The 27,972-nt window shown below is 45.6% G+C and overlaps 1 protein-coding gene and 1 long non-coding RNA gene across 3 annotated transcripts in view; both read left to right on the forward strand.

Moving 5' to 3' along the window:
• LOC135399223 (cAMP-dependent protein kinase type II regulatory subunit-like) overlaps positions 1 to 27,972 on the forward strand; it is a 110,309-nt gene that overhangs the window by 42,933 nt on the left and 39,404 nt on the right. The gene's annotated exons all lie outside the window — the stretch shown is intronic.
• On the forward strand, positions 19,409 to 19,887 carry LOC135399224 (uncharacterized). The gene is made up of 3 exons (XR_010424226.1): positions 19,409 to 19,505; positions 19,729 to 19,743; positions 19,875 to 19,887. It is a non-coding gene; the product is annotated as an uncharacterized LOC135399224 (long non-coding RNA).

The raw sequence follows: 27,972 nt of genomic DNA on the forward strand, positions 1-27,972 counted from the left end.
TCTTATTTCACTAGAAGAAGACGGGGACCACGAAGAGCGGAACTAGCACAGGGACAGATCGCCTGCATGGGCGTGTTACCAAGTGGCCTAACTCAATGTTTTGATCTGGCAGGATATGAAGAACACAAAATCCCTCGTTCACGCTGTTAGCGGTCTTCAAATCTATATCCATCTCTCTACATTTTTCCGCACACGCTGCTATCTACACCGTCCTCTAGAAAAGTACCGTCATTTAGGCCCATTTGGGAGTAACGTTTTTGTCGTTCGTTTGCTTCAGAAATAGAACCTAAGGGCAATCGAACCCTGTAGGTTCCAATGGGTCCGTTTGGACTCCGTGAAAAAGACGGAGGAGAAAAACGTTAGTGTGAAACCGGCCTTATCCTGTGAGCTGGTTTCTCCCCTCATTAGTGGACAGCACTGTATACGGATTGCCTCATCGTGCGGGACATCCGCGCCGTGGGCGTGTTATCTTATCGTGACACTCTGCGTGTGAGCGAACGGTTTCTTCCGTCGAACGATCTGATTAACAGTATGTTAAGGGACGCGCCTCAGGCCGAGAGCCGCCGATATTTCGAACGGGAACTGTTCAACTTCTCTTCAGAAGAACAGTCTCTGTTCGAAATATACCACACACATTCGAATCGGGCTCGTCGGGCTTAACATTTCCTTAGTTCACTGGATTTTCTACCATTCTATGTTTAACCGTGTATGTTGGATATGATACTACGTTGCGCGCATTGTTAAGCAGGGTTGTGGAATGGGGTCAACTATTCCAATTCCATTCCGAGGAATGGACATTTGTGATAATTCCATTCCTTTCACTTCCTCAGAAGGGAAAGGTATGGTCAGCTCCCACTCCTGGAATGGCTTGGCAACCCTATTCCATTCCTTTAATCCCATCGATAAAAGAAAAAAGGACGGGTAACCGTGCCGGCTATAGCCTAGCAGTGCACTCTAAGAAAAAAAAAGGAGTACTTTTACTCCTTTTGGGGACTAATTGCATTGCCACAAAAAATAGTCCCTTTCGGGAGTAAATGCACGGGAGTAAATGAATGTCACAGAGTGAAGACCGCATTTCACGCGCTGTTGTAAGAGTCCCAGGTACATAATTGATGCGCATGCATGAAAAATACTTTGAAGCAAACTGTCAACCGTGATATATCGAGTGATATAAAATTTTGCGCCATACTAAGGCACAATTTGCGAAGAAAGATGCGCTAACTGTTTCTTACTCTATGTGGCTGGAAAATTGCTACGTTGCCTGAGTTATACAGCCTTATGTCGTTCAAATTGACCAAGGGCACATATTTACGTAGACTGTTGCATTCAGGAGACCATTCGCGAAGTTTAGTGACAATTTGCAGTCCTGGGGAGTAAATGTCGGGACTAAATGTTGGGTTAGGGGACTAAAATGGGGAGTAATTGCACACTAGGGGAGTAGAAGCTGCAATTACTCCCCGTTTTACTCCTTTTTTTCTTAGAGTGTGCTAGAGGAGACTGACGTTACGCAGCACGGAAAAAGCACAAAGACAAGGTTATTTCAGGGCAGAAGGGTGCAGAAACTACCGGGTTGAAACCAAAACTACCACCGGGGCACCCATACCATTCCATCCCAATTCCATTCCTGCCAAAAAAATGCCTCATTCCATTCCCACTCCATCCCTACGACAGTTTCCGCTATTCCATTCCACTTCCATTCCAGGCTTTGATAAATCTGGAATGATTCCGGGATCATTTCAACTCCGGTGTGGCAACTCCGCAACCCTCTTCAAACAGATGGTGGTCGTGGTGTAAGGCCTCGCCGTCTTCACCACATAACACGTTGAAAGCGGACCATTGCACAGAATGATGCCGTCACCACGACGTCGGGCGTACACTTTTTTGTGACAGTTAACGCAACTGCAAAACGTCTGTACGTGTGACCAGCAGATAACGGGCACGAATATGAGGATGTAGACTTGTCACGTCTCCTGATGTGAAAAAAAGTAAAAAAAAACCCTTGGTAAGATACAGCATTGTGGCATCGAATTGCACTATCGGGCATGCTTCGTGTTATGCTCCGAGCGCCGACTTAATAATCTGATCCCGTTGGTTTATGACCGGTTTTGTTCCTTGTGTGTTCCTTTCGACGTTTTTGTTCGCTGATATCGTAAGCACTGGCGATTGTCTCACGTAGTGTCCTGTCTTCTTCTTTCTTTTTGGTTCGTTTTATATTTGCCTCCGAACTATCCCGGAGGCTATTTTTCGGCCTTAATCGGTACAAATAACCGCTAACCCGGAACCCTAATTAACGGACTGAGAGAAAAAGCGTATTTTTCCTGGTTCTCATCTACATCCGGGTGAAAGTATTTCCGCAAAAAATATCCACGAAGCAGAGGGGAAAAAGAAAGACGTTTGTTTTTACATCTTAGACATTTTTGTTTTTGTTTTTTGCGCGAGTGCACCTGAAGCGCAGTCACGGGCAGGGCGATGAACTACTCTCCAGGTGGCAAGAATTTCGCAACACGTAAATGCCTTATCCAGGCTGAAAAGCGCGAGAGTCCCAAGTTACCACATTCGAGGAAAACATTGCGTTTACGCAATGTACGAATGTTCTCGGTCAGTGCCCTTTTCCCCAGACCTCATACGGATTACGCTCTGACAACGAGAGGCTGGCTGACGCTTTTGTTTTCAACCATACAGACACACACCTCTCCGGTCTCCAACTAGGGTTGCCACCTTTTGTAGTGAAAAATACCGGCTGAGGGAGAGGAGGAAAGGCTCGCGGGAAAGGGAAGTGGGTGAGGGGTGGAAGAGTACACACAGAACACAAGAGAGATAGAGCTCAAGACAATACGAGGAGACGTGTTCCTGTGTGTAATAATAATAATAATGAGTAACTATGGAAACAACTGGTGACTGCGCGGAGTTGGGTCTGTGCTCCAGATTTATTCAAGCTGTAGTGGAATGTTGAAGGGAAAAGCTCACAAAAGCCCCTATGAAAGGTCTTGAGCCACAAATACCGGCAAAAGGCTGCCGGTATCACCTTCCTACCGGCAACCGGCAGAGCGAGCAAATAACCGGCCGTGCCGGTATAATACCGGCATGGTGGCAACCCTATCTCCAACGTGGCCGTTCTAAAACAGAGATTTTCTCGGTGCAGCGCTATAGTGTGTACTTCATCAGATCGAACTCCGCCGCAATACTTACACGTCCTTTGTGTGACGAGACAGCGCATGACTTGTACTGTACGCGACTATCTCGTTCTGGCATATCCCTGGGTGACGGCAAACATCCGATGAAAAGACACGTACCTCGGCAAAGGAAATTCCGCAATATATGCCGTGCCTTTTTTTTTTCTTTTTCTTTTTGAAAGCACAATCTCGTGTATAGGTTGAGGGAAACGGCACTCGAGGGAAAATACCTTTCCAGCCCCCCGGAGATTGATCCGACGGTCTTACTTTGTACACTTAAGGTTCGCCAGCGCGTTTGCCCTCTCGTATATTTACGTAGGCGGGACATCCGTACATTTCGACGTTGTCGGAGATTGAAATGTCACCGACGGGTATATACACGCTCCTCGCAGTCTTCTGCTCTGATGAACTCGAGGGAGGGTAGACGTTTATTGACGTGTGTGGTCGATCCTTGTCGCTCGATACTTGGAGTTTACTTGGACTTGAATTATTTCACGTCCCCCCCCCCCTCTCTCTCTCTCTTACCTGTTCAATCACGAATGAGAAGATCTTCGTCAATACCTGGATAGGCACGTGAAATTTGGATTGCGAAGTTATTCCAGATTGCGGTTGGGCTGTGATGAAATACCCTGGATTTCAGGATAAAAAGTTATTGGCAAAGGCTTGGCCACTGCGTGGACCACGTGGCATAGTTCGAATTTGCGCCATTCGCATAACTCAACTACAGATTGAATTAAGTTCTCGCCGCCTGTAGCTTGTTCATTTGTTTACTTCAGTTTTCTGTGAATTCTATTTTTGTTTTAACCATTTATGAGTTTTCATTATTTATTAAGTCACTCTCTTTGATTTTTTTGTAATGTATTAATTATCTCTACACGTTTCAGTAATATATAATATGATTAAAAAAAAGAGCGAATATTTCACATAATGAAGTAGAAGAAGATACGAAAGGCTAAAATGGGATTCTCTACCGCCATACATCGTATTTCCTTTTTTTTTTTACCGGAACTCTACCATTCGCTTCTTAGCGGTTCGGACAGTTACACTGTACTTACTGGCACAACAACCTTACTCTCTGCATTATCCTCTTTACTCAAGCAACGCTGCAGGTTACACGCGCAGCGCTACCACGCTGGTGACGAGTCATTCTTCGTATCATATCTCTTATCTAGCACGTCGTCACAAAACCGATACAACGCACATTGCAGCGACTTCTGCAAGTCCTGCTATCGGAGAAAACGAATCCATAAAACCACAGCCATCCAGTATCACGATTTTCCCATAAATAGCTCGTTTCAAGGTAACACTTTTCCTCGAGTGACTCATTTCTCCAATAGGTGCTCCGACAAGAGGGTCGCTTTATTTGTGGAATGCTACACGGCCGCCTTATGCACAATCGAGATGAGCGTACGTGCTCGGCGATGTCTTATCAGGTATTCGTGTCGTGTGTCGCCGCTCTGTCGCCGAGATTTATTGGAGTACTGGGAAAAACACGTTCTCCGTTCTCACTTGAGAGTGCTGTGATCTTTTACCGTTTCTTTTACCGATTTACCGTTTCGATGCCTCCACTCTGCAGGCAGTGCATGTCTATCGACCAATTTCAACGTCGGCGCGCTGTCACCTGAGAGGGGAAACATCGCGAGATATTGATGACGGCAAAGTTTAGAAACTGGTACGGGGTTGAAGTCAGGTTCGTGACGATCCTGAAAAGGGCAGTGTAGAGCTGTTTACTGACGTTCTGAGATTGGAGATGCTATATGCAAAATTTCATCCGTCAGAATGTCATAGCGTTGGAGATAAACAAGAAAAACGAACGACATGTTCATATCTGGTTTCGGTTTCACTTTGACGTAGCCGTATCCGCACGAGCCATATTTCTCAAGATACTCCAGCGGAAGATGCGCAAAACATCGTAGCTTTCTGCTGCTGCTGCCGTCGTCATGTATTTTCGTGTTCTTCTGACCACCGCGATTATCGTGTAGCTCAAGCGCAAGATATTCCGTAGCAGACGACAAGGACGATGGTGTCGTCTGCTATGTGCGCAGTGCGAATGCTCAACACAAGACGCTGCGGAACGTCCTCCTGGTGGGCAGTTTGTGTTTTCATCCACCAGAATATTCTGTGGGGATGTCGCTCGTGTGGATAGGGGGTATTTTCCATCACTTTGGCGAAATTAATCTCCATTTCAGGTAGGCGATTGGGCTTGTTGGTTGGACAGCCTAGCGTGACGTGAAGCGCAAAACTTTTGGCGAGAGACGAAAGGCTAGAGGAACATGCGCTAAGCACTTTTCTGCTGTCAAAAGTTCTGCGCACTGTGTCCATTCCACGTACGATCCATTCCATATGCATCATGCCCCCCTCCCCCGTCTCTCTTTCCGCTGCGTAAACGAGTGCGTAACCCAGACAACGTCTCCGAATGGACAGCGACAGGCTGTGTCATGATGACCTGTTACCGTGATACGATGTTCCTAGGTTATTATTTGTTTATTTTTTTTATTTTTTTTTCGCTCGACAGCATCGCACTAACGTTATGATTTCCCCTGAGGGAACAGAGCACAACGAGTGCGACGTCGTACATGCAGCCAATGCTTGAGTATGCAAGGCTGCAAAGCACTTGTCCGCCCGTCCTTTGTCAGCAGATGTTGCCCTGTCAGCGGTTATAGCTGCGGTACATCCATGCATGACTCTGACAGTGCACGCGTTCTGCATTTTAGGCTTTTTTTTTTCTTTCTGTTTCGTTGCTGTCGGCATGTCGAGCAAAATTCGATGGTTTCCATTTAGAACGAGCCAGAAACGCAGCAGCGTGTACTTGACAATGAAAAAATGGCTAGGAAGCAAGCGAGCTGGTGAAGATGATGCATGATGTAAAACTCCGAGAATAGGGAACACGAAGGGACACAACACGACACGACACGAAGTCTCTCAGTGTTAGACACAAGACGAAGTCTTAAAAGGTAGAGACTTCGTGTTGTGTCTGTCCCTTCGCATTCCCTAGTCTCGGGGTTCTACATCATGCAGCGTGTACTTTTTTTTTTCTTTGACATCGTGCTCCTTCTCTCTATTTCATTCAGTTCAGTTAGAAAACAACAACAAAAAGCATCTACCTATGTGTATCTACCTATCACATGTGTCTAATGATTGTCAGATAAACTAACAAGTAGCGAAGCAAATTATCCAAAGCGCAACATTACCACCCCGCGTTTGCAAAGATATCTCGATTAAATTAGATAGATGAAAAAACAGACTTGATTTGCTGAGGAGGTCATGACCTTGTTGAAAATAAGGCATCTCTTGAGTAAGCTTTGGTGTCAAATCATTTAGCGGCAACCAACGTGTCAGCCTCCTAAGTACAAAACCTGCTATAATAAATGAGATTCACTGTGTCACCCTCAACAAAATTTGCAGTACCATCAAGAGAAAAAAATGTTGTTGTGGATAAATATACTCACATATGTCATTTATAAATACCAGAAGAAAGAGAGAGAGATCAAAAAGAAAAAGGAAAAAAGCCCGCGTACGCTTAAAACCCCAGAACAAACTGGACAATGAGATGGACAGTGGTTACTTACCGTGAGCAGTGACGTCACTAGGATATGCGTCACCCTCACGTCGTAATCCCTGTCTGGTATGCCCCTCATCATAACATAACCCATCCTGCTATAGACCTTAAAGATTCAAAAGAACTGCTACCTATTTCGTAGCAACCTATTTTTTAAGCTCAGTTATTGATACAATACACGTATTCTAACTTCATCAGAACGATTAAGAAAACTGACTCGTCAGATGGATAAACCCCGTGGAGAGGTGAAAAAACGTTCCTGTATTTCATCTTGAGTTACATGTTCAGACAAAAGAGAGCGAGAGCTCAACAGTTGGTCTACATAAGACACAAGGGAGAGAAGAAAGGTCACGTGGTACAGAGATCCAAAGCGTTGTACACAAACGGAAAGAAAAGAAAACGGAGAGAACGATAAACACACCGAAGCCACCCACCTCGTCCAGCCAGACCGCTGTAACGCAACCGAGTTAAACCCGACACTTGTTGTGGTTATGGCCTGTGGAGTCAGACAGGGGTTCTTCGAATTGTATCAACACCGGGGATCCCGCTTCGAGATGGGTGGCATGTTATGGTTCCCTCCAATCTGCCCCTCCGTGTATACTTCGACTGATATCATTTGGTTTGAGTACAAGAAATTCACACGCTAAGAATACAGAGCAAAGAAACGAAACCCGTGCCTTGTAAGCGGCAGCACAACAAGGACCGATCGAACGAAGATTTGTGATCAATAAAATCTGCACGCATCGATGTCACGAGAAGACCTTCTCCCAATTACTCAATACCTTTGATGGCAGATAACACTTCAGAGCAGCGCTGCGTGATTTAAGTGCCACCGTCTTTGCATAATCGGTTTAGAGATACGGCGCCCATAATGTTAACAGTCGTATTTCAGGCACCTGGTAAAAATAAGAAGGATAATAAAAATAAAAATTGTCGGAACAGAAAAGGAAGTGCAGTACGAAAAAAAAAAAAAAAGAAAGAGTTTCGAACCGTGAGACAGGATTATAAGAGAACCCAGGTATCGAGTAGCTTTATCTAAGGTGGGCGTATTTCTCGGAGAAGACTCGCAGGAACGGATAAGTGACAGCATTACGGACGTTGGTGCTCGAGATAGAGCTCAGAGCAGAATGGAGGAAGACAACCCCATCTCTTCCTTCTTGCTAAATTGAGTTAGTGCAAAACTTGCTATTTCGTTATACGCTCCACTTCGCAGTTTGCCATCGTATACGAACCTGCGCTCGTGTTTAAAAAACGTCGTTCTTTCCAACTGTTCAAAATAGGAATAAAAAAAAAGGCAATGAAATCCGAACAGCGCTTGAGTCTCTCCGGCAGACGTCGTCCCTACCCTGCGCAATAAGCATATATATCACTCTGAATGGTATAGCAGCCCTCCTTGAAATTACGACGTTTTCTGGACATGGAAAGGATAGCGGTAATAAAAAAATAATAATAAGAAAGGTGACCAGAAATAGCTCTTGTTACATGTGCGCGGGAACGCACAAGATGAAAAAAAAAAAAGTATCAAAACATTCAGCTGATACGTTTACCGTGTATTCACGCGAGAGACATATTGCGCAGAATAGTACAGCGGGAAATGCGAAAAACGTCATAGCCTCGTGCTGTTGCACGATCCTCACGTACACTGCCAGTGCCTAGATACAGAATTCGTCCTGCTGCGATTCACCGTTCTGCGAATTCAAGAACCCGCAAACGATTGCAGCTGACATGGAACCTGCAGACCTAAATATTTAGAAAAAGGTGCAAGACGCTTTCCCGAAAATCAGTTTTGAGAAAGATTACAACCGTTTTGCGCTTTATTTCGAAGTTTTCCCATTTAGGTACGCGGGGACGTTCAATCACAACTCGCAGACGACGGTGGTTCGTCTTCATGACCACGACCGCCGAAAGCACGTTCGTGATTGGCTACGGCCGTTGAAAACATGATCCTCATTGGCTGAATCTTAATTGTTACATCATGGCGAGTAAGCAGACTTTCTCTATCCAGGTGGCGTTGACACTGCTAACCGTGGGGAATGTCCTGCGACACTGCCACAAGATATCCCGTAGCAGACGACAGGAATGGACGCTACGGTGTCGTCTGCTAAGTGCGCAGTACGTCACTCCCGATATTCCGGCACCGTGTGAAGGCTCAACATAACACGGGACGGAACTTCGGCTCAGTGAACAGTGTTTTTGCTTTTTCTTGCACTAGAATCTTCCGTGGGCCACGCGCGTTGCACGAGATTTTCCTTCCTCGCAATCCGTCTTTCTTTTTTTTCTTTTCTGGCGCTCGTATGACGTTCCTGTAATGAGCATCGTTTTTAATAAGCGTCACGTTGCCTGCCTCCCTCCCCCCCCCTTCTCTCTCTCTCTCTCTCTCTCTATACACGATGATCAATAAAGGACGCGCAGTTTTCCTTTTGCTCAAGGAGGGATCAGAAGTAAAACCCAAGAAACTCGACGACACAACGTTTCACGCACCGCAAGCTTGATTGAAAGCGTTATTTTTTTTTTTTCCTTTCTTTTTTCACTGTACCCGCCTATGAAAACGTGTTCGTTATATGAGGAATTTTGCGTAAGGCACATGGGTCCTTTGATTTCCGACCCATTTAAAACTGCAGAGGTTTGAGAGTTACATATGGCAGGTTTGCGTATGCATATGTTTGAGAGGTGAGGTAGTAATTTCAATCCATTCGGAGACTACACGCATCACCGCTACCATTCGACTAAATGGAGATAAGTTTATGTAAAGTCTAGGGCCTGTTTGCAGCGCCGGAGCTAAAATGGGTAAAACTGCGATCTGTAGAAGGGTAGAGGTTGCAATGGCTCCCCTACTTAGTCTTTTTTCTTTCCTTCTTTTTTATTTGATGTACCTGTTGTTCTCGGTCGGGGCATTCTGCGATGGCGGCATCGCTGTTTCTGCATTTGAGTGACATAGACGGCCGTTTCGGAAGCAGAGTAATTCGTAACTCTTTTTGGATGCCTCCGAAACACGTACTAGGCTACGAAGTACAACGCATAGACTACGCGTAGTACTATGCTCAAAGTTGCGCATGCACAAGCTCTTTCTGTGCCAAATGCAACGCCGAGTGTATTTCACGGAACCAAGATTTATCGCTCCGAAGTGACTGTATAATATAATCCCCGCATTCATTGGGCATGCAAGCAACCGCAAGAGCGTTTCGTGCGCCAAATGACTCCGGCTGGCTGTCGTCGGCGTTTCCCGCTGAGCCTATATGGAGGCCAGTTCTTACGAGCATGGGCGTGAAGTGAATGTCAAGTGCTGAGTACGTGTACAGCTTTCTGCCGTCGTTAAGTTTCTCTTATTCCTCCTCTTCGTTTTCAATGTCCCGTGTCTGCGAAGCTGCGTATAGCTGTACATGACGGCGGTCGTGAATTTTTTTCTATTGTTCAAGTTCGCTGGAGTACGTCTGTGTACTAAAAGTCGTTCTCTACTCATGATAACCTTCTTGGCCACGACGTATACTCGTCCCGTGGCTGTCCTCTGCTTCTTTCTATAGCGAACGTCGGGACGTCAGTGGGCGCTGCTCAGATTACTACCGAAATGAATATTTATTGCCGACAAAGCTATGCATACTACAGTGATACATCAGAATGATACATTACAACAGAATAAGCGATGCAAACAACACCGTGTGGGCTTAGAGAACCTGCAGGAAGCAGGCTGTGCCGCTATATACATGCGTTTATTGTTTCTTGTCCCTTCGACAAGCGCAGAATTTGAATGTAACATTTGTCTCATATGAGTTCAAAACGGCTTATTTGTCTTCGCTTATTAGTCCCGCTCATTGAGCAGCACATTTTTTTAGTACGGTTATTTCCAGTATCGTTATTTTTCGCAGGACACAACGTTGCCTTACGTATTGTTACCCGCATTCACGCTTTTTGAGGCGCTTAAATGCCCTGTCATTACTCAAGAAATGCTGACTCAGCATAAAAGAAGCACGAGAAAAATAATTTCCTCTCTCAGGTTGCTGCGGAAAATGCCTTGATGGTCCTGTATAGCGCAGGTACAGCTCCGGAGCTACCATAGTTTGGTCGTGGACTTAAACCTGCGACGGCGGCGACCACTGTGTGTGTTTCGTTTCACTCTTGTCAAATTTCCACCGCAGCATATGCATGATTGTAGAAAGCAGCAGCAATCATCCGTCATTAGCATACAGGTTTCTCCTGTGTGTCTAGCACCACAATGCAAAGCATTTTATCGTAGCTAGCCGTTCTGGTTCACACGTATCCCGAATTCTAAAATGAATACCCTCGGCGCAAAGCTAATGTAAGATATTTGGCCAGCGGAGTCTGCGATTGGGGATCGTGGCTTTCTCTCTCTCTCTCTCATTTCCTATCCCGCATTGCACAACATGCAGAGAACGATTGGATAATACTACTACTACACTGGTCCGCCCGCATACAACGATGCAGCTTGAATCAGCCGTGCGTGGAATTCGTTTAATTAAAATCGTTGCGTTCTGGTTTTGATGGGCCCAGCTTCGTCGCTGCCATCTCCGTACTGCCTTACACTGCACGGCGCATTCAAAGAAAATTGCTGTAGTTGCGTGAAACTTCGTAGAAGAATTGCACGTTGGATTGTGCTTGCTCATGGTTTTGAAGAGAAAAAGAAGTGTAAAGTGTTGACGCGCTGTTGGATCATTCTAGTAACGCAACCTTCAAGTAACAGATTTGTAATATCCTTCCTTGGCTGTCGTGCAAGGAACGTTTACTGAGAGCTTTGCAGTAAGGTACCCTATTCCTTGGGGATGAGGGCTCTGAGGGCCTCAGCTTGCCAAGAATAAAAATAGACCTCTCCTGTTCACAAACAAATGACGTCAAATGGTACAAGAGCGCCGCCAACTTGGTAGACTGGAACTACTACAGTGAACTCTCGTTAATATAACCCTCGATAATCTGACATACGCGCTTTACGACCATACTCACGGGGAACGTTGCAGTAAAACCTCTGCAAATCCCCCCGTTAATATGACAATTCCGCACTATGACCAAAATTTTCGGGAACGACCATGGTCATAATAACGGGGGTTCACTGTATATAAAAAAATAGCTGTATCTTTTCGGTAGCCCTTTCTAAAGATGGCTACCGGGCACTTCCATCTTCTGGAGCCTGAAGGGCACGAGTTTCTCTCGAAGTGCACGTCGTGTCTCTATACAAAGCAAGCGCGAACTCAGTCGTAATACGCTGTGCAATAGGAGATATGCGAAATGAAGCGCCCTCTCTTGCCCGTTAGCGAAAACGCGCTCGCGCCATTTTCGTCGAGGCGATGCTTGGAAAGCATGGCCCCGCTGTTCCGTGTTCACGGTTTGCGTTGCCCCTGAGTAAGTTTGACTGAATAGTGGCAGCTGAAAAGAGCTTCTGTTGTCACCATATGTGTATGCGCCTCGTGTACCACTGCCTTAGTAAAAGTTTGTTGTGCAGCAAGGCAGCAGCCGGCAGCATAGTGTAAAAGACACTGCAGGCTTTTCGTTCTGCTTAGTAAAGAATCGTCTGATTACCACAACTTTTTGTCGTGAAAAGGACTGCGTATGTCGAAACTCTGAAGAACAAAACACAATGTTATTCAGTAATGATGAAGGTGTCACCGCACTGCTGTACTAGCAGAGAGGAATAAAACGACAAAAGGGTGCGTATTCATGAATTGCTGTAACTGAGCACTAGGAAGAAGATGACATGAAGAAAAAACCTGAAATAGTATCCTGTAGTTGAGGCTACTATCGGACCAGACTAAAGCTTAACGAGTAAAGCTTAACATTCTCGATCATTCAGAATTAATACGAGTATGCAGCCACTTTAGAATCAGACATTTACCGCTCGTTTATGCACCACTGATGCAGAACCTGAGAGGCAGACCCATAATTTGATATGAATGATCCTGATTTGACTCTTTTTGTAAAATCACTGAACTTATGGTGAATTATATCATAACCCGCAGGTGAATTGTCAAATGTGATAGATTGGAATATTGTTTTGCATATGTACCTAGTGCGCTCTCTTGACGTACACCCTAACTCCAAATAAGCATGTGCACAATAATTTGCGGTCTCTACATGTGTTCTCTACTGTGTTCCAGTTTCTCGTGCAAATTAGTCGAGCATTAGTCGAGCAAATTAGTCGAGTATTTGTGTTTGTGTGTGTGTGTGTTAAGGAAGATCACTTCTTGTAGTTGAACTACGTAGGATAAAACCACTCTTATTACAGGTTCAGAATCATGGCATTTATGTTGATCAAATTTTTTTATTAAATAACAAATAAATGTTGGTCATGAAGTCGCATGCTCGACAAACAGGTCAAGTCGTGGCTTAAGGAGAGCAAGCAGCAATGATAGAACCAGATACCTTCCAACATCTAAATCTGAAACCTAGCACTATATAGTCTAATTATATATCACAACTACGAAATGCAGCAGCACTACAACCGTGGCGTGGTTACCAGAATCTCAAAACGTTAAGGAAGAGATTGTTCGGCACAGTGCGGCAAATGGTATGAAAAACTCCTGCATCAAAATATTCCCTTTTATAAGACCAGTATCTCATTTAATCTTACCATCACAATATCAGCTAAAACTAAAAAGTGAAGTATTACAGAAAACAAAGTAAACGCAAATGCCGAACGTCGATGATAAATGCCGTGTGAGATCTCGCTGAAAATGGAATCGACCGCAAAACTGTAGGACTATTTCTGCTGCTGAGACTAGAGTTCTGAACAGTTTGTCATTCGTACATTCCGCCGAAATGTTCTGTACTCCACCGAGAAGCCGTGCTTCAAAAATCGCGGCCGTGGATTCCTCTTTAGCGGAATCCCCTCAAGCCGCGCTGCAGCTCGTGAGAGACCTGCCTTAGCCATGGCGGTCGGGAGCGGCGCACTCGACAGATGGCGCTATTTCGCATATCTCCTATTGCGTCTCTGCGCATGAGAGGAGGCAGTGAGAGGGAAGAGGGAGGGCGCCGCTGTAGCCAATGGGGCTTCCCGAGTGGAGTAAGCGGGAGAGGAGATATGCGCAGAACGCCTGGTTACTTGCAGAGCGTATAACAACCCACATTCCGCGCAGGATTTCGACATTGACTTTCAGACGATGCATACTCTTGGGATGAAGCCTTCTTTTCTTTCCGCGGTGGTCTGGGAACGCGAATGAAGACACGAAAGCGACGAAAAACGTGACCTCATTTGTGTGTAGCACTAGTACAAAAGAAGCCACCCGTGACCTTCGTGAAGGAATACGGCTTTGTGAAACGGCGGTGTTCTCCGTCCGCGCTGTTTCGGTTTCGATATGTCTACCAACGTCATCATTACGTCACGGTGACGTTTCTTCGGTATGGGTGTATTGTGGCCCAGAGCACTTTGATCGTCTGGTACCGACGTACAGCTCGTGTCAAAGTGAACTTGAACGCCGCTCCAGTCTGCGATGCGGGAAGAGAGCCATCCTGGCAGCGCCTATAGCAGAAGACAACGCCTTCATATAACGATGGTCACCCCTGTAACTGGAATGAGATGACCCAAACACCCTGCGCCGTTATTTATTCTAAGTACCAGCAGGGACCGCAGGCCTGAATGGCGTTCAAGTTAACTATGATGCGAACTGTACGTTCACAGCCAGCTGTTGTACAGTTGAACTAATGAGCAGTCTCGGAAATACGTGAACCACAAGAATGAATCAGTGACAAATCACTAGTGAGATTTTCTTTCCTCTCTGCTCGTCTCATTTTTCTCTCTCTCTTGTATGTATTTGTCCCTTCTATGTTGTTCCAGCCTCAGAACATCAGTTCTTTCATTTTTCTCGTTTTCTTTTTTCTTTTCCACTCCTTCTCTTTCTTTTCTCCTTCTTCTTTTCCAATGGAATAACAAGTCTGAAGGACCTTTCCCCTTTTCCTTCGGACAAACATACATCCCCCTCAATTAATCAATCGTGGGTGGTTTAATTTCGCGTAGCTATCTGATTTTTGTTTGCGCGAACAAACATCGTTTCGCATTGTAGCAGACGGAAATGGGCCGGTGGTGATAGAAGGCGAACTCGCCGTGAGGCAACCTTCTAAAAAGAACGGTCAGCGACATCGAATCAAGCGGAAGTCGCGGGAAATTGCGGGTCAATAGGAGTCAAAGGTGACACGGACATAGCAGGAAGCTGCTCGCTCAATATAGCCACGATATAGCCATGGTGGATGACACGAAGGAAAACCCTTTTCTTCGCTTTCTTTTCTTTCTCGGTTCATGCGACTATACATATATATATACTTGGTGAATGGGGTTCGGACGACCGCGAATATATGTAGCTGAAATGAAAAAATGAAACACAGACTACGAAGATACGGGAAGTAAGAAAAAAAAAGGGGGATAATTTATTTACATTTAAGATACTTGGAATGCTAAAAGGGTTGTCTACGTTACGGCGGAAGCTCCGCCTTCGTCAGGACAAAAATATGTCCGTGATTATTCCCTCTTATTGTCCCCCTTTTTTTTTCTTACTTCCCATATCTTCGTAGTCTGTTTCATTTTTCATCTCAGCTATATATATATATATATATATATATATATATATATATATATTGCTTCAGCTGATTCGTCTTACTTCTTGTTGTCTCTTGCGATGTTACATTTTCGTACACCACAGCATAGGCTGGCAAATTCACTCATGATAGATTTCGTGGGTGTCACGAAGTCACGAATGATGTGATGTTGCATGAGTGGCCGTGATGTGATGGGATCTTGATATTGAACGGTGAGCCACGATGTGCTTTGATGAAGTTGACGTTGAAGGACGTAAAGCGGTAGCCGCATGAGGCGTTTCTCCAGCGTTCATCGACCGTCCTGCCGCGGCGTTTGGCGAGCGTCAAGCCAAGGCGTCGTGGAACAATAAGCGCGCGACGCTCCCCTCGAAGTCCGAGGCGAATAGATAATTCAGGGTTGGGCGACGGAAGAGGTGGCGACGACGCGCACAAGTGGCGACGACGCGCACAAGTGGCCAATCAGGGATTAACCTCGGGATAGGTTCATCCGGTCGCGCCAATTTTCGGGAGCTCCCATAGATGGCGGCACGCGGAATCGCTCCGACTGATGTTCGGCCACTGATGTTTGTTGCCGATGTTAAGAACGCAATTCTTGTGTGAGTGTCCAACATACAAAACACAAGGAGAAGTGTGCAACAGCTTGATGAACATGTCAACCGGAATGCTGAGTTCGCTCCGTCTAAATACACGAAGCGGGTACCTTGTGAATAGCGGGACCGGGATTCACAACAAATACGGCTTCGTGAGCGTGCATTGCTGCAGTATCTTGTTCGTTACAGCGTGTTATCACTCAAAAGCACCTGTGTTTGAGATTCTTCTACTTGTATTAAAGTGTTTTTCAAATTACGTAGAGCTGCTTTCCCTGGTAGATTATGGAAACGTTCGCATGAGACGCCGTCTACCCGGCTTTGTACAAACGCTGCATGCGGTGAGCTCCGAGCGTTTTTTGCCAGCGTCGTTTGTCGCTGAGAAAAGCGCGACGCCCTGCCGCTCGCAAAACGTCTCATGCGGTTAGCGCTTAAGTCTATGGTAACCATAGTAAGTCTAATGATGGTTTGTGACGTTGTTGTCGAATGATGAGGTACGATCAGTATCAAAGGACCGTGGTACGATATTGATGGGTTCTGTAACTTATGTTCGACAGTTTAAATTTGCGACTCTCTCTGTCTCTCTCTCGCGTTCCACCGAGCCACAAAAATGTGCCTTAAGATAATGCATGACAGTGGAAGTGATCTGCATTGACAAAACCTCTCAGGAGCAGGAATATGATTCTTTTTTGAACGGCGCTGAACAGTTTGTGTTGGTCGTCGGCAAATGGGCCCGTTAGAGCAAAAGAGGTGTTTGTGTTGATACATAAAGAAGTTTGTAAGTATAAATTGAGTATATTAAACAAGTAACTTCATGTGTAGCAAATAAATTTCAGTTTTACGGTATCCAGAGTTGCAGCTTAGCAGTGCAACAAACTCGGGATCTGAAGAATCATTTTGATTTCGCTTTTTGTCTCTTGATGTTTTCTTAATGGTACTTATCGGCTTTCTCGGCAGTTTTGTCTGCGTGCCTGAAGTACTTATCGACTCGAAAGCCTGGGATTTCGATATGGGTCCATCATCTTCCTTTCCCATCTTCTTTTTTTTTTTTCTTTTTTTTTTTTGGGGGGGGGGGTAGGGTAGTGTGTTCCTTTACTGTGTCTCTGAGACAGAAATTCGCTTTTTAAGTAACTCGTCTCGGCTGAAGGAACAAATCCTTAAGCGCACTCTTCCTTTCAATTCCCTCCTTGGTCTTTGAAAGCCAATTCTTCGCTCAGATTGAAGCGTTCAGTTGGTAAAAAGACTGCCGTTCGGAAGGGGGCGCTACCTTTCCTCTTCTTTTCTGAATCAACAATTCATCACTGCTACGTGCGATGGGTTTCAGATTGACTGGCTTCTTGCAATAGTCGGAAAGGGAGCTTCGCAGGTTGCCAACGAAAAGAATGAAAGCGAAAGTTTGAATTTCGGTGGTGACATTTGGCCCCAAAGCTATGCTGGATGAATATAAAACAGTCATTTATCCTGAAACCCCCGAAACACCCCCCACCCCCAAAATGTTTGGCGATAACCCCTCACTTTTTTGTTCCTGTGCATCTCTTACGGGAAGGCCAGTATTACTTCAGCTTGCATGTCAGCAATGATAGATAAAGCTATTACAACGTACCTGTAATAATGACTCCCTCCATCCGATTTTTCGCACCCGTTGTGTTTGCCACTTAAACCACTGATATAAAAGACGATTATACAAAGTTAGTGTAGAAATTGTTATTTTTATTTATAGATACCGTTGGCCCTTGACGAGCCATAACAGGAGAGAACAATAATTTCACACAATGATATCGCGTTCAAAAACAAATTACGGCGCACAACTCCTTCCTTCCCCAAGAACACTCACCCGTACAATAGAGGAAAAAAGGAGACACCAAAGGAAAAACGACAAGCAAAACAAGCGAACAACAAATCTCCAGTGGTGCCCAAGTCACACGAAGCCCTCCAGTGCCATAACAAAAGCTGGTACATTGTTTATGCGGTCTACTATACTCCACGCAAGCCTAATCCAATCTTCTAATGTCCGAACAAAATATGAATATCTGAAAACATTTATTCTGCTTTGGAGAGGTTTTAGAGTGGAATGATGACGTGTCCGCATTTGCGCTGCCCTGTACCTTGTATTCCATGTCCCTCGGAATAATGTAGCGTTTTCCCTGGATACCCAATTGATTTTTAATTATCGTTAACAAAAGACGTTGGGCTAGTTCGTATGCATCAGACATTATGGAATGCGCACAATAGGTAAGGGCGAAGGATGATAGACGAAGCGCCGTTGTTGTCCCCATCCTTCGTCCTTGTCTTTTGCGCGCATTCCATAATCTCTTAAATGATTTTAACCTCGCAATTTTTCTACGTTTTTTTCTAATGTTTCAAGTTTCGCTTTATGGCTTATAGATAAGCTACTGAAACTTGCCTGCCGTACGTGGAATATATAAATCTCAGAAGCCGGTTCGCTATCCTTTCATTTTTTTTTTTTTTTTCTAGATGTGACCTCCTTATGCGGATCCCAAATGTTACTTGCACACTCAAGACGTATTATGTATTGACTGGGTTTATGCCGTCCCAAACTTTGCAGGCTCATAGCCATTTGTCTGAACTTTTATCGGAATTCTTTGCAGCCGTTACGATCCTGTAGAAGAATAAAAACTACGAATCAAACAAACTCTCGTCCCGTGCATTTTCAATGGCCCATCCCATTCAAAAGCCGCCATTTTTGTCTGTGCGTGCTTCATTTTCATGCCCACCACACACAGGTGGCGCAAGCATATACAGGGGAAGAGGATTAGTGCGTCCGCTTGTCACATAATTGTGGGCAGCGCCACCTGTTTGTGGTGATGTGAATGTAAAACAGACACAAGAGTAAAATGGCGGCTTTTGAGTGAGAGACGTAATTGAAAAGCCATTAATAGGCCGTGCGTAATTTTATGTGTGGTTAAGTGTCGTCGATCTTGCCATGTTTCGTCATACACTCTTAAAAATAAGCTTCACCGCATAGCACTCTCCTAGCCAACCATCCAACGTTAATAGATATCCTATATCTATATCTATACCTATATTTATACCTACATCTATTAACGTTGCCAACCATCATCCCAAGTGACATCGTTCTCTCCCTTGATTTGCTGAAAACGGGGGGTACGCCATTTTTGTGGCAATTATGCAGTTCATAATTGCCGCAAAGATGGCGTACGCCCCCAATTTTCATCAAATCGAGGGAGAGAACATTGTCATTCGGGACCATGGTTGGCTAGGAGCGTGCTATGCGGTGAACCTCTGTTTTTGGACACTTTGCTCTCCCCGACGAACTCATGCACCCTCTACGCATCTTGATTTTGCAGTCGCTTACACAATTTAAGCGTGCTTCCTCGAAAAATACTACAGGGACACGAACAGCTAGCCCAAGTGTGACCATACGTTCGATTTGTATAGCGTAAAACAAATCCTGGTACATTTTTTGACGTTTACTAATCCTGTAGCAGTGATCCAGGTAACGACGATCTACTAATTAATGACATTTCTCGTAACAGATAAACTTCTTCGTACCATCCAGAACCGACGAAGACGAAGCGAAAGCTCTGTGTATTGTTTGAGGAGCGCGCGAATTTTTAGGTGTTCGGCAGTCGTCGTGTGATCCCGGCGAAAATTCCGGCATCATGTCTAGAGGTAATACGCGTTATTCTCTGAATTAATCCAGATCAAGGAACGCGGTTGTTGCGGTTTTGACAGGCGTGCTTTGTAACAACGCTTCGTGTGTATGCTAGTGCGGCCAGATATGTGTATATATGCTGTTGTCGACAAGTCCGTGATCCTTGAGCCATTTATGTCAAAGTGAGAGCTGTCAGTTTTCACTTGTGTGATGTTTGTGGTTTGTCCTCTCTTCCGACAGACTCCGTAAGGAAAGGTTGGTAAAGTATGAAAGATAAATACACCGTTCAACGTCTTTGTATCGTTGAGCTGTATACGTGAAAGTAACGCTATAATGATTTGTATAGTCAAACAGAAAATAATGAACTAACTGTTTCTCTTGTTCAGCAGACAAGAAAGGTAGGCTTTGCGATTACCTGTGAGATCGCAAGTTTTCATATCCGATATGATTTTGCGTGATAGGCTCTTCTCATATGCCTTGTTTTCTTTCAGGCAAAAAGCGTAAGTGTTTATTGCGCGTTATCACGCTTATAGCACATGTATGATGAAACTGAAAGAACTGATGTTCTGAGGCTGGAACAACAAGAAGGGACAAATACATACTGTATGACTCGCGTTTGAATTGCCCTCGTTGTAAAGAATGGCACCGGAGAATACCAAGGTGTTACAAACGACGGCGGGTCGTCACTTAAGTGTTGCCAATTCACATAAGTTGCGATATGTTCATACGCTTATATGTCAGATGCTTTCAATAAATAAAAGCAATCCGAGATGTGAATGGGGACTTCAGGTAGCAACAACGAAATGACATGAGAGCGTTTCTTCCTGCTAGGGGACGTGGTGTTAATCACGTTTCCCCGTAACAACACTGGCAACACTGTAACTGCCATAGCGTATTCATAAAAAAGTCACGTGACGTTGACTACATTATCACGGTTCGAGAATGCGAGCAGTGCGTAACACGAGACGATTGCCTGCCATAAAATGCGGGTCGCGACATTGCCGCGATTGTAGCGCCTTCTGGCTGAGATACTTAATGTAATGAAGACCGTGAACGCTGGGAAGGGCCAACGTTCCCACCGGATATGATGATTCTTGGCCTTCGGCGATGTCCCCTTGTGCAAAGACAGATTTCCTGACGACGATATACGAGCCCAACGTGGGGTTGATTTTGTCGGGAAGAGACGGTTCGATCACGGCCGAGTTGCTTAGACACGCCGTTATTTAGACATGCTTAGACAGGCATTTTATGTTGACGGTGTAGTTTAACAGCTCGTTTCTTGTAAACCCAGATCAACAAGCAAATGTGACAGAGAACACTTGCTAGCAAAATTTGAGTAAAATAGGGTGCCCCAATACTATCTCCCTCTGCATATAGGGTGAAGACAACCGCGTCGTCTGCTACGAACTTCCGCCATCTTGACGCCCACGCACAGCTCGCGATGCGCTCACAATAATGTAGCTATATACGCTTAGCGACACACTACATTTTGGCGTTGAGTAAATACATAGCAGAGGAGGTTTGAAAAAGTAGGGGAAATCGGTACACAGCATTCATGCATGGTAAGGGTGGGCGTCAACATGGCGGCTTTGTGGCATTCGCTTGTACAAACCGTGACTCCATCCTACACAGACGGAGCTAGTATTCCTGCACCCTATAGGGTAAAACGGCTCGGGGCGACATCTTGTGGCAAATAATCCCCAATGCGTCAAGCAACCGTGGCCTATGTCCCCGACTGACTTGCTGCTCATGATGGCTACGTAGCCGACACGTAGCCAATTTATTTCGTTTTAGACCCAGTGTTGTCCGCACGCAACGTAGTTTTGCCGCCGTACTTGACGTGCAATGCGCATTTGTGGCCACTTCGACACATTGTTGCCCGTAATGGTTCACTTTTTAATTTTCTGAAAATCTATGAGCGCGATTGGGACGAAAATTGGGACGTAAGACTACTGAGGGCTCACCTGGTCTAATAGAAAAGTCTTCGGATATTTAGGACTGTAGGTGGCGTACCTTTACGGTACCTTTAAATACGGTGCACAGTGTACTAAGCTATCGGCGCATGCCTAAAAGAACACTCGTTTGGGCAAAACTAATATACAGACCAACCGCATGGTGTCGCGCACGATAACAGTTGTATCACGAATTATCATTAACCTTATCATTAGCATTACCATCACAAGCCACGCATTGTCATTATACTGGAAGCAGACTTCGACTATATATAGGGCATTTCGGAGTATGTTGCTATGTATCCGTGATTAATGCGAGCGCTGCTACAATCCTAAAGCAGATATATCGTACACGCATCCAATCGGATAATCTAAAGCTCCTGCATGAGGCAGTACTCCAATAATCTGTAGCCGCTTGCGTATGTGCCTTCGGGTATCGGCAAATCTATATTGCTTTTCCCCCCAAGTAACAAAGAAACAAGGGGAAACATCGTCTATCGCTGCGAGCTGTCGCGTGGCCTATATACAGGAAGTTTGTTGGAACTTGGAAGTAATGGCTTCCAGTATAGGAGTGGGGGCGACAGAAATCCTTATGCGTCCGACAAAATCAAAGAAATGAAGAGAGGAAATCAAATGTTGCCTTCCAACAGAGTCATTCTCTTTGAAATGCAAGACGAGTCATGCTTCCAAGAAAACTTTGCATGCAACAACAGAATCCTGAATTGACTATATATGGATGCGAAGGAACTGCAGATATGTACATTTGGATGACAATATGAAGCATTTCTTTGCACTTCGTCAACAGCCCATGGTGTTTAGGCGTTTGATGGTTTGCCAGCTTTTACTTGAAGACGGTCCCCGTTCGTCGTCGAGGCTTGAGGAACGGAAGGCCCAACTCCTTGGAATAAGCGTAGGCTTTGACATCTCAGAAATGGATCGACTTTAACGGTGTATATCTTCCCTTTATAACAAAAGGAAATCCTACGAGAATAACGCCCATTTCACTCATGCATTGAACATTCAATGATTTCGCCAAAAGCTTTTCCGTTGTACTGTTCCTTGACAGCCTTCTTTACTCAATAAAACTTATTCTATGTAGCTGTACATTTTAATGGTAATTGTGAGTAACGAAATAGGAGCCTACAGTAACAGCGTACTGCCTATATTGAGCACGCGAGCTATTTTCGTCGTCCACGTGGCAAAGGACTAAAATGGGAATGTCCTCTGTTCCTTTGGACCTTCCCATTATCTTAACCCACGCTTCCGTCCTTTTTCTATTTTTTAATTGATCGCAATTCCTTTCTCGTCCAGTGTCTCAATTATCCCGCGCACTTCACCGGTTCTTCCTGTCTTTGCGCTTCCGCACGTGGAGGCCCGTCTTTGTAGAATCACCGGTGGCGTTGAACTCCTCCCGAATTATCGATTTCATGGGTCTTTGTTTTCGGCGACTGTCCTGAAAACAAAAGAGGGACCCGTGCCCTATCTTTGTATCGCGGAGTCTGTCTCAGCAGATCCTGCCTGCGTGAAGTTTCGGCAAGCTGATAAATAATTACCACCCCTTCACAGCTGTCTTCCTGCCGGATGCTATCCGAGTAAAATGGAGACGAGGAAAGAAAAATTGGTCACATGTTCGTGCAACGTGATAGGTTCATTAGGTCAGGTTCTTGCTCCCGTAGGTGTGCGCGTGTGTTGCGTAGCGCGCGGTACAAGTGTTTGATCTGGACGCGCTCTATACAAACCCTTCAACTCCTTCAGAGAGCCCGAAAGAGAGTGAGTGAGTGGGGTTGACGTCACGAGGACGGGGTGGTAGTGCCAACGCCACCTACACTCCGCATAACACGCACTAAACGTCATCCCGGATGACATCGTTCTTTCCTCTGATCGTTTATGTGACACTTACGCGCAGTTCTATTAATCGTCACAGAAAGGCGTACGCCCTGCACTTTCCGAACCGGAAGTGGCAGCAGTATCATTCCGTGGAATGTGGTAGGCCTTCAGCTTGTTATGTGCGGTAAAGTTCCGTTTTAAAGGGGCGGTCTCGTACAGCCGGGGCGATTCCGAAACTTAGCCAAAACTACCTTCACGAGCACTGTACACATACAACCGTCAAAGTTTCGTTCGGAATAACCAAGTCGTTTTCGAGGAATTTGTCGAAACGCGCCGTAATAGCAGACGACGAAACCTGCGCTTCTCTCATGCATACGTCACGCATGACGTCGACCTGCGGGTACGTTGTCGTTGTCATGGTAATTGTAACTTGCAGAAGCACCTTGGGTTGAGTCATCCCCTTTGCTCTCGAAATGGGGACACTAGTCCGAGCATTGGCTGTGGGGTATCCGATAATGTGGCGCGTAATCGGATACGTGGAAGCTATGTCACGTGTTTTCTTTCCGCGAGTATTTAATGCAGTTTTTAAATAAACATGCACTCCTTCTCCATGTACGTCGTCAGCGACACTTCATTTCGAAACATGATCAGTGTGCAACGGGGAGTGTAATGGAAGCGCGCGTAATATATTTTTGGCCGGAGCTGTAATGCGACCGCGCGCGCCGATGGCCGGCGACTTCAGATTTGTGATTGTGGGTGGGGTTGTCGTGGGATTGTCCTGCGACTTTTAACTTGTCTCTGAGGATTAACACAGTTGTTCTAAACCACCATGTTTGCCACTTCTTAAAATGTGCGTTTTTCACCTGAAAACTGAAAGAAAATGTACGAGAGTTGCCGCGGTCCCCAGTAACTTCTGAAAGTCGTCTGCTCACGCCGATGCACTACCGCGCGCAAAAGCAGACGATTTCTGTATCCTATCACGGGCTTTCCCGCAGGGCGACGTGGCCGTTCTTGTGCTCTTCTCTTCGTGGCCAAGACAGATCGCGGCATGCTCTGCAATCTTTATCAATTTAATTCGGTTATTTAATAACTGTGACGGGTTTTGTCGGGTAAATTCGCAGTATTCCATTTTCAACAAAGGGCAATCGAAGGGTATGTACACTTTATGAGAGGGGCAGGGGGTACGAGACCGTCCCTTTAACAGTGTAGACTAGCGCCTTCTTAATGCCTCCTTTCCCATCCATCGCCGCGCTACGTCATTACCACGGTCCTGTGACCGCCACCAAGAACTGGGAGAGAAGCGAGAAAGAAAAAGGAGGAGTGCCGTCGCTCTTGGAGCCGTAATGACGTCCCCGGTGACGTTTTTCATCCTCCTGCTCCTCCTCCTCGTTTCACCCCGCTGAGCGAGTTGAGCGGGAACGGGCGCGTCGATGTCCGGGTGCGTTTCATTTTTTAATAACATATTGCGTACACCATGCAGATAAAATTTTTGTATCACTCGTCAAATCAAGTCACATCCTTTCATAATGTGTCAAAAACAGAACATCTTTGAGATGGCTTTCTATGGTTCCTTTAATTAAGCGGACAAGCTCTCCCGATTTGTGGAATGCACGGGGGGCGTACGCCATTTTGTCACGATTAACGTAACTGCACTATGGAGTCACGAAATGACGCGAAACTTCCCGTTTTCAACAAATCCGGGGGAGAATATCGAATGGCCGCTCCTACAGACTGTTCGGTCTGTTCCCCCTTCCCCCTCAATAAAACCGCAGGGCGTGTGCCGAGTAGCGTTTGCGTTGCACGTGCGGGTGCCTTCGGTCGTGACATTGGAGAGTGCCAGACGGCCTCGTTATGGACTCCCATCAAACGCTGAGACGGGCACACGCTCGTCTTAATTAGGTTCTGGTTTTACAGTGCCGCTTCCTGCATCTGCAGCCAGCGAAGCGTGGAAATAGAGGACGTCGTTCGATACTGCAGCCCGCGTTTGCCCGCTGTGCGGTCCCCGTCTAAATAACTGCGCCTCCAATTTTGTCTGCCTTGTCAGATGTTGCTAAGGTTTCTCGAAAGTGTACCTTGTGCACTCTTTAAACAGAGCTTCACCGCAAAATATTATAATTAGAGGCAGTCAGGGTTCTTCCTTTCAGCCCTGTCTATAGGTTACTCATCCAACAAGGCATTTAATTAAGACTTCAAAAGAATGCCTACCGCGCTTCGCGCGGTATATGGTATCTCATTACGATCAAAAGTCTCATTACGTGCTATAATTACGTGATGCTCAAGTATCTCAGTTCGGTCAAATGTGTCTCATTACACCGAAAGTCATTTTCATTTCGGTAAAACGTATCCAGCATGTCAGCCACCACGACTGCGTCATATATGCTTCGCGAGGCGCGCCTATATGCCATGATGGAATACGCGCGAATGTTTCTTGATAAAAGCACGCTCGCTGTAAGAAAGCTACGAGAGCTAAGCTATATACGAGCCAAGGTACAATCGTTCGCGTTGCTGCAGCTGCTGTAAATGTTAATTTTCTTCTTATCTCCCTGTCTTTCGTGCGGTAACCCTCCGTTAGTTGCACGCTTGCCTGTATAGGATGTTGCACAAGGCGCAAGATGACGAAAGCAGTTATAACGCGTTCGCGAGAATAACGTACAATATGAATAGGGTGAGGAGCAAAACCGTCGCTCTGGGGCACATGCGGCCCTCCCACACGCAGCTGGCTGTGAATCCAATTTTGCTCGCGACGTTTATCCGTGAAGCACAGCGTTACTTCTACGCCTCGTTGCCTCTATATGCTGTCGGCTGAGAATATGGCAGCCTTATTATTAACGCCGTTCTCGTGCGAAGACGGAACGCTCTTTCGATCCTCGCTCTTTTTTAAAAATCCGGAGCGTTTTTGTTGGCGGTCTCTTTTTATACCACCTGTTCGTTAAAAAAGAAAGCGAATGCGACAGAGGCGGTTGTTTCCGCGGCAGTCCTCGCGAGTAATTCATGCCCGGAAAACCTAACGGTCGATGAATACAGACGATTTTACAAAGACGCGCGCGCCACCATGCGCGCAACGCACAGCAGCATGGGAACTTTGAGGGACACTGCTCTATATCGACTTCGGTTATGGTTTATCACGGCTGACGCTGCTGCTGCGCACACCGGGAATGTTGTTGTTGTTGTTCTACCTCTGCCTCTGGTCGTCTCGTAATGTTGTAAGACGCTGTGACTTCCCATGATCCCATTGCGTGCCACAGGTGGTACTTGCTTTTGTAAAATGGTCTGTTCAAGAAAATAAGCGGCGTAATCTTTCAGACGCTTTACCCTTTCACTTTATTTTATCAGTCTTTTCTTTTTAATTCCTGGGGGATGTTTAAGACGCAGTGAGAAATCCGCTAATTCATCCTCCTCAAGGCTCTATATACCTGTTCCACCATTATGGAAGACCAATCAATCTACCACAATCTCAAAAACAGAAGTTCACTGTATGACACCATAATCATCGTTCAGGAGGATGATACCGTTATTCCTTCCTACTCCTTTTTTTGTGTGTGTGTGGGGGGGGGGGGGGGGAGGGGGGATAGGAGGTGAATGCTTTTTTTTGTAGCTACATTTTGTGCTTGTGTTGATGGTCACACAAAGGCGTATACTCTTAAAGCAGAACTTCATAGTGCATGAGACGCCCCTATAGCTAACCATTATCCCGAACGACAGCGTTCTCTCCCATGATCTGTTGAAAACAGTAGGCGTACGCCTATTTGTGACACTGACGCGCAGGTATGTTAACTGTCACGAAAAGGCGTATGCCCCGTGCTTTCCACAAATTAGGAATGATAACAGTAGTATCATTCAGTCTTAATTGTATACTACTAAAAATATTTGTGTCAATAAAAACTCCTCTCTCTCCCATTGGGCGCAGTCGTTAGCGCATAGCGTGTTGTACGGTGAAGTTCTCGTTTTAATGTTTCGAGACGATTCACCGTTTCGGGTCCTTCCTCGATCGAAAATAGTCCGCTTTCACGGAAGTTCGTTTCTTCGACAGCTACAAACTTTGAAAAAATTTAGCGACCGCTTTAATTCGTCGAATTAATACGCTCACGTTCCTTTGTTCCCATGTTCCCCTCTGGTTCCTTTATAATGCTCGTACCGAAAATTTCATCCAATATATTCGACTTTTTTCTTCTTCTTAGAGCAGCACCATTTGCATAAACCGCAGCGTGCAATCGAATACCTCGCACGGAGTCCCTATTCATTACGGAGTTTTCTATGCGCAGTTCCGCTATCTCGTCCAATATCATATTTGCTGCTGTACTTCGTGTTGTCGAACGGGAGGGATAAATATGGAAGCGGGACTCGCTGTTGCTTGGCCTGTATATACGCGTGGGAGCGTACGTAGGATAAGTGTTGCTTTGTTTAGCCGTTTAATAGCGACAATGTAGCGCTTAATTGCAGGAAGAATAAATGCTGTTAAGACGCTATTAGGTGTGCATGCATGTGATGCGAAAATAAGTATACCGTGTGATTGACTTCCACTCGAAGAAACGGCGGGCAGCAGTGCGACGCACGCTCCTCTGTAGAAATGGAATGCTCTGGCAGGTAACCGGGTTCGAAGTTCCCTTAGAAGTCGGCCCAGGACGCACATTCTGCCAGAGCGTTATACCCCTGTCACACGGCACATTCCATGCGGACTGAATTTGATCGGGTGTATCCCGTTTGA

This window comes from Ornithodoros turicata, chromosome 6 (assembly GCF_037126465.1).
Source record: "Ornithodoros turicata isolate Travis chromosome 6, ASM3712646v1, whole genome shotgun sequence".
Classification (NCBI taxonomy): Eukaryota; Metazoa; Arthropoda; class Arachnida; order Ixodida; family Argasidae; genus Ornithodoros; species Ornithodoros turicata.